The following is an 11853-nucleotide window of genomic DNA, read 5'->3' on the forward strand; positions in this document are numbered from 1 at the left end:
AGCTGCGTCTGCTCTGAACCTCGTAACTCAACGGGATGGTCTCCCTTAACCTTTTCGTCCTCAGCTTCTGTGTAAATCATCCCAACTCAATTCTAACACAATACCCTGGTTTCGGCTGGGATAGAGTTAATTTTCTTGCTAATAGGTGGTATAGTGCTATGTTTTGGATTTAGTGTGAGAATAATATTGATAACACACTGATGTTTTAGTTGTTGCTAAGCAGTGTTTACACTAGCCAAGGACTTTTCAGCTTCCCATGCTCTTTTCCTTCGTATGCTTCATCCGTGTAGTAAGTGATAGAGTGAATCTTGCCATCGAACTCTGTTAAAGTTGCGCTTTTATAAATCACTATTAAAATCACTTTCTGATAATAACTTCGACAGTGATTCTTTGAGCAGCCTCTAAACCACTCATTCACGACACAGTTGGACTCGATGATCTTAGAGGTCTTTTCCAACCTTAATGATTCGATGATTCTATGACCTGAGATTATGCTAGCAGGCTATTTCTGCACCTTAGTATACGTAAGTGAAAGTAGTGCTGGGCCCGGAAAAGTTACATTTCAAGATATGGCAGAGGCTGTGATTTTTTTCTTTTCTTTTTCCCTGAGGGTAACTTGCTTTTCATGCAGCTGAAGATCCTTATCCTAATTTTATGCTTGCAGTTAGATGAGAAGCATACACTTGATTCCTGAGTGAGTTCTGGGCCTCAGTTGTCCCACGTGCTAGTGGGACAACTACCATTGAGATTAAATGGGGGAACAACTAAATAAACCTTTGTTCAGCAATAATTGAGTCTGTGGAAACTGTGCCCAAAGACTGGACTGGATGCAAGCCCCAGAGCATTGGAGGTAGTATTAGCTGCAGCTGTCTGGCTGTGGGTGGGAGAAGAAGCCAGAGAGCAACAAGAAAACTAGAAGAGAGCAAGAGAACAACTAGTGTGGTGTTCTTTTGCTCTCATAGAAAGACAAGAGAAAGTGAGCTGTCAGGAGGCCTCTGAACTGGAATGACAGCCTTCGGATTCTCCTCTTGTTTGAGCCTACCATGGTTAAAGAAGCAAGCATTGTGTACATTTCTTGTAAATAAACAAGACTGCATCAAAGAAGTAACTGACCCCCATCTCCTCTTCAGAGAAACAACCTGTGGGGACCCAGATATTGGCTAACCTTTCAGGCAAAAATAAACAACAACATTTTAGATCATTGCCTCAGGGGCAGAAAAGTCTAAGATGGGCCAGAAGGAGACAGAAATCATGTATTGCATTCAAAACACTTTTGAGTGCTGCTGCTACTGCTGCTGTTTCTTGTCTGTCTGTCCCTGTTTGGCCAAATGAGGTATTTTCAGTAAAGACTGAAGTAATTTTCGACTGTAGATGGCATCAGTCTTGTGCTGCAAGCTACTCTATGACCAATGACCTAAAAAGATGAAAGACAAATTGTGCAACCCCCATTTAGAATTTTCCATTTTAGTTTCTCTCTTCTCCAAATTATATTGCAACTACTCTTTCTACTCCCATCACCTGGACAGATTGATAGTAAACTTCAGAAGACAGTATTTCTTTCTTTGGGAACATCAGATAAGCAATGAATATTAATGCTTTCTATGCAACCAAGTAAACAAGTCACTCATTCTGTTGAAATAGCACATAAAACCCTTGTAGGGAGCAGACCTGGAGTGGTCATCCAGGATTTGTTTAATTCTTCTTAAACCTTTTTTAATTGATGAGTGTCATGTATAATCTTGAATATATGCAGAGACAGCAATTTTGCAGCCTCCATTGGCAACTTGCTCCATTGCATAACTCATATTTTCATAGTCTTATCCATATCTAACCCTAAATCCCATTACTTCTATTCTCATGAGAGATGCCGTCCCAATCCCAGATTCCTTGCTAGCGTCTTTATATGGCTATAGAAGACATTAATGTATTTCCACTCTGTCTTCCCACTTTTGGATAACTCAGGTTCTGTTCCCTAAAATAACTTCCCTTTATAATTTTTCAAAGCTTTGGTACTTTTTGTTATTCTCTAAAATGTCTGCAGTTTGCTGCTGTCTTTAAAAGAAAGGGATAAAAAAAAAAATTAGCTATTGTCTGGACTGAAGGCATTACCAAAAAAGCACACAAACCACTTGTTAAATACAATATTGCATTCTGTTGCTTTCTTTTATGACTGTTTTCAGTGTTAACTCAGTCATTTGATCCCAATATTCAGTTCTTTCTTCCATAATCCACAGCCAGCTTGCTTATCATTTTATCTGTTTCTACCTAGACACTTTGGGTCATAGCATGATGACAATTCTGGATTCATTCCCAGAACTCCAGGTGAAGTTCCAAGTGACCACTAGGACTGCCAAAATCCATGTGCTTATAACATTTCTTACTATTAAAATGTAGCAGGGACAACCAATGTATTGTATTTAAGCAGAAAACAGTAATGGTAGTACAAATAGAGAATCCCTTTCAATTAAATACAAAATAGGCTTCACAAACAGGTTTGAGACAGATCACGCAGTGATGTCGTGGTTTAACTCCAGCCAGCAAAAATAAACGCCACGCAGCCGCTCGATCACACCCCCCCCCCCCGGTGGGATGGGGGAGAGAATCGGGAGGGCACAAGTAGGAAAGGTCCCGGGTTGAGATAAAAACAGTTTAATAATTGAAATAAAACTAAGTTGAACAGTAATAATAACAATGAGAACAACAACAATAACAGAATACACAAAACAGGCAATGCACAACACAACCGCTCACCGACCGCCGACCGCGTGTCACGAACGGGGGGCGAGTCCCCCCCCCCCCCCCCCCCCCCCCCCCCCCCCCACCTGGTTTTTATACTGAGCATGATGTCATATGGTATAGAATACCCCATTGGCCAGCTGGGTCCACCACCCCGGCTGTGCTCCCCCCTCCCGGTGCAAGCACCACCCAGCAACAGCCAAAGCATGAATGGGCCATCAACGCTCCTTTCACACCGAACCCAAAACACAGCACACCCCCCAGGCTACTGGGAAGAAAGTTAACCCTGTCCCAGCTGGAACCAGGACAAGTGATCATGTCACGATCATGTCATGACTTTATGCAGTCATGTCAGTTTTATCCTAAAATGGTTGAACTAGCTTTCCTGGAGCGACACACCTTTGAGGAGGGAATCTGGATGTGTTTATCATTCCAGTTCAGTGGCGTTATTGAAACAATTATGCTATTACAAGTTTTTCCTGCTGTACTGCTTTGTCTCCAAAAGTTCCTGTTATGGGCACAGCCCCATTGTCCTCAAAGGCTGTTAAAACAGAGAAAGAGAGAGTAGACTGGACTGGAGAAAGACATGAAAGTAGGGAAAAAAGAGAGCAAAAGTAGAACATGACTGTTTAGAAAGAAACAATATGTATGATCTTCGGTAGGTGAGGTTTATTGGTTAAGATCTGGTATATGGTAGAACTTCCCATCAGGAAAACCAGTCACGGAAGCCTCCCTTCTTGCTCTGAACTCGGACGACCAACATCCAGGGCAGGGACTTATGCATCTGACTGTGCTGCCATTCAGATTCAGGTTTGGCTTCCTGGAGTAAATTCTCCTTTCATTTCAGAATAGCTTCCTCCCTGTCTTTCCCTCTCTCTTTTTATTGCAATTTTATTGCTAAACCTAAGGACCTGTTACAGGGCAATTCCAAGTAGAACTACAGGTTCTGCTATGCATCACGTGTTCTACAGTTATCATGTAATTGTAGATCTGCTTCTGCCACTTGTATTTCCCTTAAACCTGTACCCTGACAACTGCTTCCACATGAGCATATCTGCCTGGAATTCAAAAGGATTTTACCTAGTGTCGTGGTTTAACCCCAGCCAGCAAATAAACCCCATGCAGCTGCTCACTCACCCCGCCCCTGCTCCAGTGGGATGGGGGAGAGAATCGGGAGGGCACAAGTAGGAAAACTCCCAGGTTGAGATAAAAACAGTTTAATAATTGAAATAAACGAAGTAGAGCAGTAATAATAACAAAGAGAACAACAATAAGAGAATATACAAAGCAGGCACAATGCAACTGCTCACCGACTGCCGACCAAGTGGCATGAATGGTGGGGGGGAGCCCTGTTTTTTATACTGAGGAAGAATATCCCATTGGCCAGCTGGGTCCACCACCCCGGCTGTGGCCACACCCCCCCACCCCCCCACCCCCCCCCGCCCCCCCCCCCCCCCCCCCCCCCCCCCGCAAGAACCACCCAGGAACAACGAAATAATCAATGGGCCATCAACGCTCCTTTCACACCAAACACAAAACACAGCACACCCCCCAAGCTACTGGGAAGAAAGTTAACTCTGTCCCAGCTGGAACCAGGACGATATCCACCCCTTATTCTATACCATCTACATCATGCCCAGGTCTCACATTTTCCAATACATTCCAACTAGTCATCACCACTTTTCCTGCCTTTTGATATATATACACACACAGAGATATCATTCCCTTAGTCCATGCGCCATCCCTCTAAAATGTCCGTTGAGTTCATGTAGTCCACGACTTTGGGTTCCTTCTGTCATGCCAGTCTTTCAGGACAGGAGAGATGGTATGTGGTGTTGGACTGTTGCATGCTGAGGCCAGTTCTGGGCACTCGTTCGGTTCTATCATCGTTGCACTTTGCTCGGTTTCATCAGAGTTCATTCTACATTAATCTGGGTGATTCTTACTGTAATACTGTTAATATGGCATATGGTAACCATAGAAGTGATGACATACAGTATTATATAGTAACTAACATCCTAAAATTCAGTTCATTGGCTATTTTCACGCACAATTAAATCCCCTTGAGGTACGTACCAGACTTCCCCATCCTTTTGCATCTCCCACCAAGTGCACCCAGGTCCTTGAGCAAAAGCAATCCCACGGATGGGTTTTCCCTTGCCAGAGGCAGGAGTAACCCAGGCTTTACTCGCTTGGCTTTCTTGATTGCAGCGCATGTTTCACATTCATGGATAACCTGTGCAATAGTGTCCATGGTCAAGTCCACCCCTCAATCACGAGCCCATCTATATGTTGCGTCTCTTCCTTGATGTCCTGAAGTGTCATGGGCCCACCGAGCTATAAATAATTCACCCTTATGTTGCCAGTCCAGATCTACCTGAGCTACTTCGATGTTAGCAGCCTCGTCCACCTGCTGGTTGTTTTGGTGTTCTTCAGTGGCCCGACTCTGGGGCACGTGAGCATCTACGTGACGTACTTTTCCAGCCAGGTTCTCTACCTGGGCAGCAATATCTTGCCACAATGCGGCAGCACAGATGGGTTTACGTCTGTGCTGCCAGTTGTTCTGCTTCCACTGCTGCAACCACCCCCACAGGGCATTTGCCACCATCCATGAGTCAGTATAGAGATAAAGTACTGGCTATTTTTCCCATTCAGCAATATCCAAGGCCAGCTGGACGGCTTTCACCTCTGCAAACTGACTTGATTCACCTTCTCCTTCAGCATTTTCTGCAACATGGTGTATAGGACTCCATACAGCAGCTTTCCATCTCTGATGCTTTCCCACAAGGCGACAGGACCCATCAGTGAACAGGGCATATTGCTTCTCGTTTTCCGGCAGTTTGTTATACGGTGGGGCTTCTTCAGCACACGTCACCTCCTCTTCTGGGGATATTTTGAAATCTTTGCCTTCTGGCCAGTTCGTGATCATGTCCAGGATACGTGAGTGACTGGGGTTTCCCTGTTTCGACAGGGCCCGTTGTGTGATCAGTGCGACCCACTTACTCCATGTAGCATCGGTTGCATGATGTGTAGAGGGGATGCTCCCTTTGAACATCCAGCCCAGCACCGGCAGTCGGGGTGCCAGGAGGAACTGTGCTTCAGTACCAACCACTTCTGAAGCAGTTCGAATCCCTTCATATGCTGCCTTCTCAGTTGGAGTGTAGCGGGCCTCGGATCCTCTGTACCCTGACTCCAGAACCCTAAGGGTCGACCTCGAGTCTCCCCTGGTGCTTTCTGCCAGAGGCTCCAGGTAGGGCCATTCTGCCCGGCTGCGGTGTAGAGCACATTCTTTACATCTTGTCCTGCCCGGACTGGCCCAAGGGCTACTGCCTGAACTATCTCCTGTTTAATTTGTTCAAATGCTTGTCGTTGCTCAGGGCCCCATCTGAAGTCGTTCTTCTTCCTGGTCATGTGATAGAGAGGGCTTACGATCTGACTGTAATTTGGAATATGCATTCTCCAAAAACCCACAACGCCTAAGAAAGCTTGTGTTTCCTTTTTGCTAGCTGGTGGGGACATGGCTGTTATTTTATTGATCACATCCGTTGGGATCTGATGACATCCATCTTGCCATTTTATTCCTGAAAACTGGATCTCCTGTGCAGGTCCCTTGACCTTACTTCGTTTTATGGCAAAGCCGGCCTTCAGAAGGATTTGGACTATTCTCTCCCCTTTCTCAAAAGCTTCTTCTGCTGTACTGCCCCATACAATGATGTCATCAATGTATTGCAGGTGTTCTGGAGCCTCACCCTGTTCCAGTGCGGTGTGGATCAGTCCATGGCAAATGGTAGGGCTGTATTTCCACCCCTGGGGCAGTCGGTTCCAGGTGTACTGGACGCCCCTCCAAGTGAAAGCAAACTGTGGTCTGCACTCTGCTGCCAAAGGGACTGAGAAGAATGCATTAGCAATATCAATTGTGGCGTACCACTTGGCTGCCTTTAACTCCAGTTCGTATTGAAGTTCTAGCATGTCCGGCACGGCAGCACTCAGTGGCGGCGTGACTTCGTTCAGGCCACAGTAGTCTACTGTTAGTCTCCACTCTCCATTGGACTTTCACACTGGCCATATGGGACTGTTAAATGGTGAGCGAGTCTTGCTGATCATTCCTTGGCTCTCCAGTCGATGAATCAGCTCATGGATGGGAATCAGGGAGTCTCGATTGGTGCAGTATTGCCACTGGTGCACTGTTGTGGTAGCGATTGGTACCTGTTGTTCTTGGACCTTCAACAACCCCACGACAAGAAGGATCCTCTGAGAGACCAGGCAAGATGGTCAGCAGTTTAATTTCCTCCGTCTCCAGGGCAGCTATACCAAAAGCCCACTGGTACCCTTTTGGGTCCTTAAAATACCCTCTCCTGAGGTAGTCTATGCCAAGGATGCACGGAGCCTCTGGGCCAGTCACAATGGGGTGCTTCTGCCACTCATTCCCGGTCAGGCTCACTTCGGCCTCCAATACAGTTAACTCTTGGGATCCCCCTGTCACTCCAGAAATACAAATGGGTTCTGCCCCTTTATAGCCTGATGGCATCAGGGTACACTGTGCACCGGTGTCTACGAGAGCCTTATATTCCTGTGGATTTAATGTGCCAGGCCATCGTATTCACACAGTCCAGTAAACCCGATTGTCCCTTTCCTCCACCTGGCTGGAGGCAGGACCCCTCTAGTGCTGGTTATCATATTTGCTATCCACTTCTTGTAAGTATGAATCAGAAGTCCCTTTATTGAGGTTGGAAGTGGAATCAGCCCTTCTACTCTGTCTGGGGAACTGCTCACTGAAGACTGGAGCAGCAGTTTTTCTAGAAGAACCCCCTTTTGTGCTTGTTTTTCCTTGCAACTCATGTTCCCACGCCTGTAGGACTGAGGTAGGTTTTCCATGCCACTTCCTCATGTCCTCTCCATGGTCACGCAGGTAAAACCACAGGGTGCCCCGGGGTGTGTATGCATGATGTCTCCTCTCTGGAGCAGAGGGACACCTGCTCTTAATGGCTGAGACACTGGCCTGTGCAGGTGGGGAGCAGGACATATCCTCTTTGAGTTGCTGGACCTCCCGAGATGGTTTCTCCACAGCAGAGACACAGGCCCGTAGGGAGGAAGAGAGACTTTCTTCATATTGCCGGAGTTGGCCAGCCAATTCATCCACTGTTTGTTCCTCTCCATCTTTCCAGGTCATTATTGCCAATGAGTTTGCATGTGACGCTGGTGCGCTCCGTACAAACTTCCGCCCCATGGGTCGGGTGCATTTGACTTCATCTGGGTCTTTGGATAACTGCTCATTGTTCAGGTCATCATAAATCACATCCAGCACAGCTAATTCCCTCAGGTACTGGATACCTCTCTCCATGGTGGTCCACTTGCCTGGGTGGCATATAACATCTTCCTTGAAGGGATACCTTCCCTTCACACCTGACAGGAGTCGCCTCCAGAGGCTGAGGACTTGTGCCCCTTGTCCAATCGCTTTGTCAATATCCCCTTCCCTAGAAAGGGATCCCAGCTGCTTGGCTTCCCTACCCTCTAATTCCAGGCTACTGGCCCCGTTATCCCAGCATCGGAGCAGCCAGGTGACAATGTGCTCGCCTGGACGATGGCTGAAGTCTTTTCGCATATCTCGCAGCTCACCCAGGGATAGGGATCCATCTCATTTACGGGTTCTGCCTCTTCCTCCTCCTGTTCTCATGATGGCCCTGGTTCATCTTCATCCCTTACTAAACGAGCTGATTTTCTTGTGCATTTTCTTTTATTATAGGGGCGACTGATACCGGCATGGGTTGGTTCCCTGTCGCAGGGGGCGGAGTAGCTGCCGTGCCTGCCATGGGGGGTGAGGGAGCCGCTGTGCTTGCCATGGGGGGTGGGGTAGCCACAAGGCCTGTTGCTTTGTCATCAGCTGCAGAGACCTTTCCTTCCCCTTGGGGGTTCTGAGTGGTGTTAAACAGGGCTCGGTAGGCGTGGACCAGGCCCCAGCACATTGTAGTGATTTGCGTCTCCCTAGAATGGCCAGGGTGACAGCATACTTCTTCCAAATATTCTACTAATTTTTCAGAATTCTGCACTTGTTCAGGGGTGAATTTCCAGATCACTGGGGGTGCCCACCGTCCTGGGCATTTGCCCATGCTACCCACTTACCCTGCCACTCATAACTATCCACTCATAACACCTTGGGGCAGATCTCTGGATGACATTCTTAAATTGCTTACTAACCTTGGATAAAACCACAACAATATTCCCAAGGAGTACCAATAGATGTATCTTAACTACCCAGGGATGTTCAAGGTACTGACAAGTTATTTCAACAAAGGAGATGACATCATAAAGGAAGGTAGCGAGGGTGCCATTCTCTATTTCCTCCATAAAAAATGTCTCAGAGGAAAAGGTATAATTGCTAATGGTCTCCATGAGGTTGTACCCGAAATGCAGAAACGGCTTCATTACGAATCCCAAATACCAAATAACCCCCAATGCCAGCGTTTTAGTAACAAATCTCCCAGGCAAAACATCATTAATCACTGCAGAGCACAGCAGACTACAAAACCCAACTCCAGTCTTTAACAGGTACAGTAAAAACAAGAGCATGGTGCAGAACAAATTAATATGTTAACAGATATAAATTCCTTAATATGCTCTAATTAATCTGTTGTTATCTCAACTCTTCGCTGCCCCACGTTGGGCGCCAAAAAGGACTGTCGTGGTTTAACCCCAGCCCGCAAATAAACCCTGCGCAGCTGCTTACTCACCCCGCCCCTGCTCTGGTGGGGGAGAGAATCAGGAGGGCACAAGTAGGAAAACTCCCAGGTTGAGGTAAAAACAGTTTAATAATTGAAATAAAACGAAGTAAAACAGTAATAATAACAAAGAGAACAACAATAAGAGAATATACAAAGCAGATGATGCAGAATGCAACTGCTCACCGACTGCCGACGACGTGTCATGAACGGGGGGGGGGGACCCCCACCCCACCCCTGTTTTTTATACTGAGCATGATGTCACGTGATGTAGAATACCCCATTGGCCAGCTGGGTCCACCACCCCGGCTGTGCTCCCCCCGGTGCAAGAACCACCTTGATCCTTTTTTTCCTAACGTTGGTAAAGGATTTTTCATGCTCTTGGGACTGACCTGTATCGTACCTGCTAACTACACAAGAGAATTATCCTGCAGAGTCTGAAGTCTTGATTTCACAGGGAGTGGTGATGCTGATTGGGTTTCATCCTGGGAGACTTCAGTTTCAGCTACATGCTGGCACATTCTCCTCCTGCTTACAAACCACCATTTCTGAGAAAATATGTCATGCTGGCAAAGGTGAGTTTCAGAGAGGCAGCTTGTAAGGATTATGTGTGTCACACATCACTGGTGTTATCATTGCTGGTCCCTTAGCATGGATGGACCCCACTTCTTTCCTCAAGAGACATGGACAGTCAGGATTTCCACAGAATATTAGGACCAGCCATGCAGACATATGCAGACATCTTATCTTTGATTGCTTTATTAACATGCTGGGAGGGAGAAATAGTACATAACACTGTGGCATCTGATTAAGTAAGGACATTTGAAAGCCCCTCATGCTTACCAGTGCTGTTGTAGAAACATCATTCGGGAGCAAGGAGAGGTGCTGCTTCTGTTGAGGTCTGCATGAACTGGGCTAAATGTGAATGGGGTTTTGATTTTGTCTGTTTCCACATCTAATCACACCTTGTGCTTTGGTGGGCTTTGTGAACCTTTAGTAATTTTGGAGTTCCATGAATTCAGGGTTAAAGGGTTTATTTTAATTCACCTGCCACATAGACCTATTAGTTCATTATTTCCTAAACATGGTCTTTTCTTCCCCAAATTATGTTTCTCTCCCTGTTTGAGAAAGGAAGGGATTTGTAAATGCATACATAATGGAGAGCTGTCTAACTCCCACCAGCTTACAGCAGGAGCTAGTCTTTATCACTGTCTCGGAAAACATTTCTGGGCTAAATTAGCCCTCTTTATATATATCGTATGAGGAAACAAAAGTGACAGATGGCCACTTCTACCCCATTTTTGTAAGGAAGCAAGGTTTACACCACCATACTTAGAGTGAGGCATGTGTTTGTGCCCCTTGTCCCAGCTAACTTGGGAGCTCACTGAATATTGCGAGGCAAATTTGACAGAGAGGAAATGGTGCAAAAATGTGAACTTCTTGCAAGTTTCATGGAAAGATGCAATCTGATAGACAAGGAACCCTTGTCCATGCTGCCATAGAGAGAACGGTGCATGCCTGTACCAACACTTATTAGACATCAGAGAATCCCTATGGGGCAGAAGACCTGTTTGAGGTGGTGTAGAGCGCAGTCTGAATACCCAACCATTATTAAAGCTTCAGTCAGTATATCCATCTCTGTAGACATGACAGAATCCTTTTCTGTCATAATTTCTCTTCTGTGTCGATGCTTTTTAAAGCAGGCTTTACATTTCCAGCAAGTTTGAATGGTTTCCTCCAGGCATGCAAGTGCTGGCTTCATTTCACCTTACAAAGAGAATGCTCAACCCAATCTTGTTGAGTTTATGCCAAGAGATCTTTTTTTATCACTCTCAGCATCTGTACCTTTATTAGCAATCTCTCAAGGAAAGATGCTGCAAATAATGTCTGAGCAAGTATGTATGCTCACAGACCCTCCTCCATGCAGAAGATGGTGTGACCCAAGCAGAGACCCAGGCCTGCCCACCGTACCCCTATATCTCCTGCATAACTGTTAAGTCATTGTGATGAACAGCCCAGGATTTACTTGTCTTTTCAGTAGGAATAAAATTGTAGTAACTATTTCTGCTTTTACAGAGCTCAGTGAATCTAGCTATCTTCAGATGGAGACATGAAATTGTAATTCTCACCTCTGGCATCGCTTTCATGATTGGATAAAAAACACAAAAATGTTTAACAAGTGACATTGGCCTTTCTATTTCTTTTCTTTCAGGCTTCCTTTTTTGTATGCATTTTAAGGGGGAACACAAGGAGGCACAACGTGTCCCCCATTAGTAAGGGGCTTGTTTTCTCACCTCACTAGCATATCTACCATCCTTGACGGACCTGGAAGCACAGAGTGGAAAATCCACAAATGGATATGCAAACCCTGTTGGTTTACATAAAGAGAGAAAGTTAAAAT

General features: G+C 45.9%; 1 long non-coding RNA gene across 2 annotated transcripts; it reads right to left on the reverse strand.

Annotated features, from left to right (window-relative positions):
• Positions 1–2786: 2786 nt before the first annotated feature.
• On the reverse strand, positions 2787–4207 carry LOC142075880 (uncharacterized). 2 transcript variants are annotated; one of them, XR_012671047.1, is made up of 2 exons: positions 4154–4207; positions 2787–2822 (listed from the first exon to the last, which is right to left on the reverse strand). It is a non-coding gene; the product is annotated as an uncharacterized LOC142075880 (long non-coding RNA). The 2 variants fall into 2 exon arrangements; XR_012671048.1 differs by having other exon boundaries at positions 4137–4206.
• Between the last annotated feature and the right edge of the window lie 7646 nt (positions 4208–11853).

Source organism: Calonectris borealis, chromosome Z (assembly GCF_964195595.1).
Source record: "Calonectris borealis chromosome Z, bCalBor7.hap1.2, whole genome shotgun sequence".
Classification (NCBI taxonomy): domain Eukaryota; kingdom Metazoa; phylum Chordata; class Aves; order Procellariiformes; family Procellariidae; genus Calonectris; species Calonectris borealis.